Source organism: Chrysochloris asiatica, unplaced genomic scaffold (genome assembly GCF_000296735.1).
Source record: "Chrysochloris asiatica unplaced genomic scaffold, ChrAsi1.0 scaffold00126, whole genome shotgun sequence".
In the NCBI taxonomy this organism is placed as follows: domain Eukaryota; kingdom Metazoa; phylum Chordata; class Mammalia; order Afrosoricida; family Chrysochloridae; genus Chrysochloris; species Chrysochloris asiatica.
Genome location: NW_006408644.1, coordinates 346,282 through 349,273, shown reverse-complemented (window position 1 = coordinate 349,273; position 2,992 = coordinate 346,282).

Sequence of the window (2,992 nt, the reverse complement as noted above, 5' to 3'; positions counted from 1 at the left end):
GCCTGACCCAAGCCATGGTATTTTCAATAACCTCATATGGATGAGAAAGCTCGACAGTGAATAAGGAAGATGGTAGAAGAATTGAGTTGTGGTGTTGGAGGAGAATACTAAAAGTGCTGTGGACTGCCAAAAGAACTAGTAGATCTGTTTTGGAAGAAGTGTAGCCAGAGTGCTCCTTGGAGGCCAGGAAGGCTAAGCTTCATCTCTCATACTTTGGACATATTGTCAGGAGAGAACAGTCGCTGGAGAAGGATGTCATGCTGGGTAAGATGGAGGGTCGGAGAAAAAGAGGAAGACCCCCAACAAGATGGATCAGCCATGTGGCATCATTGATGGCGTCAGGTGTGGCGGTGGTAGTGAGGTTGGCCCAGGCTCAGACATTGTTTTGTTCTGCTGTGCATGGGGTTTCTATGAGTTGGTTCCAACTTGATGGCACCTGACAACAACAACAATTTTTTGATCTTTGCTGCTATTGCTGGTGTGAGATGATATCTCATAGTTGTTTTGATTTGCATCTCTCTAATAGCTAGTGATTATGAACGTTTCTTCATATGTTTGTTAGATCTCCTCTTTGGTGAAGTGTATCTTCATATCCTTTGCCCCTTTTTAAATTGGGTTATTTATCTTTTTCTTGTAGAGGTGTTGTAGCTTCCTATATACTTTAGAAATGAGTCCCTTGTGTGATGTGTCCTTGCAAAAGATTTTTTCACGTTCTATGGGTTCCCTTTTTACTCATTTGGTGAAGTCATTGGATGCACATTAAGTTTTTAATTTTTAGTACGTTCCAACTATCACTTGTGTCTACTTTTGTTTGTGTAGTTTACAAACTCTTTGGTAGTCTGTGTATTCCCTAAATTACTGCCTTCACATTTGTCCCCACATTTTCATTGATGGCCTTCATAATTTTGGGGTTTACATTTAGGTCTTTATTCCATGCTGAGTTGGTTTTTATATAGGGCGTGAGGTAAAGGTCTTGTTTCTATCTTTTGCATATCGCTTTCCAGTTCTGCCAGCAACATTTATTGAAGAGACTATCTGTTCTCTATGTTTCGATACTTTGCCAAAATTCACTTGGCTGTATACGAATAGGTTAATTTCTGGATTCTGGATTCTGTTCCATTGATCAATGTATCTTTCATTGCACCAGTACCAGGATGTTTTGACCTCTGTAACCGTATAATACATTTTGAAGAAAGGGAGTGAGAGGTTTCCAACCTTATTCTTCTTCTTAAACAGTGCTTTGCTTATCCTGGGTCACTTTCCTTTCCATATAAAGTTTGTAATGGTGTTCATCTCTTTGATGAATGTCGTTGGAATCTGGATTGGGATTGCATTATATGTGTAAATTTATTTGGTCAGTATTGACATTTTCACAATTTTAAGTCTTTCTATCCAGGAGCATGGTATATTCTTCCATTGTTATAGGTCTTTTTTGGTTTCTTGTAGTTTCTTTGCATAAGTCCTTTGTTTCTCTGGTTACATTTATTCCTAGATATTTCATCTTTTGGGTAGCTATTGTAAATGGTATTGCTTTCAGAATGTCCTTTTCAATGCTGTCGTTTTTGCTATAGAAGTATCCAACTGATCTTTGTATGTTTATCTTATATCCTGCTCCTTTGCTGAATCTTCCAACGAGGTCTAGTAGCTTTTTTACTGAGTCTTTGGGGTTTTCTATTCATAGGATCATATCGTCTGCAAATAGAGAGAGTTTTACTTCCTCTTTGCCAATATAGATGACTTTAATTTACCTGTCTTGCATTATAGCTCTTGCTAAGACTTTCAGCACAATATTGAATAGGAGTGGTGACAAAAGGCACTCTTGTCTGGTTCCTGTTCACAGAGGGAAGGCTTTCAGTTTCTCTCTTTTGAGAGTAATGTAGTCTGTTAGTTTTGTATATATGCTCTTAATTATGTTGAGGAATTTCCCTTCAATTCCTACTTTGTTGAGTTTATTTTTTATTTTTTTGTCAAGAATGGATGTTGGATTTAGTCAGATGCCTTCTCTGCATCAATCGATAGGATCATGTGGCTCTTTTCTTTTTTCTTATTTATATGTTGGATTATGTTGTTCTTTTTTGCAATGTGGACCCATCCTTACATTCCTGATATGAATCCCACTTGATTATGATGTATTATCTTTTTTATGTACTGCTGGATTCTGTTGGCTAGGATGTTGTGGAGAATTTTTTTATCTATGTTCATTAGGGATATTGGTATATAATTTTCTTTCTTAGTGACGTCCTTCCCTGGTTTTGATATGAGGGTTAGGCTTACTTCATAAAATGCATTAGGATGTTTTCTACCCTCCTCTATATTCTGGAATAATTTGAGTAGTATTGGTGACTGCTCTCCCTGAATGTTTGATAGAACTCACCAGTGAAGCCATATGGGCCTGGACTTCTTTTGGTTGGGAGTTTTTTTATGACCTGATCAATTTCTTGTTTTGTTATAGATCTGTTCAGGTTTTCTACTTCACTCTGTGTAAGTTTAGGTCGGTCGTGTTTATCTAAAAATGTATCCATCTCTTCTAAGTTTTCAAATTTGTTGGAGTACAACTTTTTGTAGTACTCTGTTATTATCCTTTTGATTTCCTTTGATTCTGTTGTGACATTGCCATGTGATATCTAATGCATGTTATTTGTGTCTTCTTCCTCTTTTCTTTTGTTAGGTTTTCCAATGGTCTGTCAATATTGTTAATCCTTTCAAAGAACCAGCTTCTTGTCCTGTTCATTCTTTCAATACTTTTTCTGTGTTCTAGCTCATTTATTTCTGCTCTAATCTTTATTTATTTTCTTATGGTGGCTATAGGTTCCCTGTTTGGTCTGTTTCTAATTGTTGTAGTTTCTGTATTAATGTGTTAATTTTGGTTTTTTTCTTCTTTTTGGATGTGTGTGCTTATTACAATAAATTGTCCTCACAGCACCACTTTCACCATGTCCCCAAATTTTTGGTATCTTGTGTTTTCTTTCTCATTTGTTTCTAGGAATTTGTG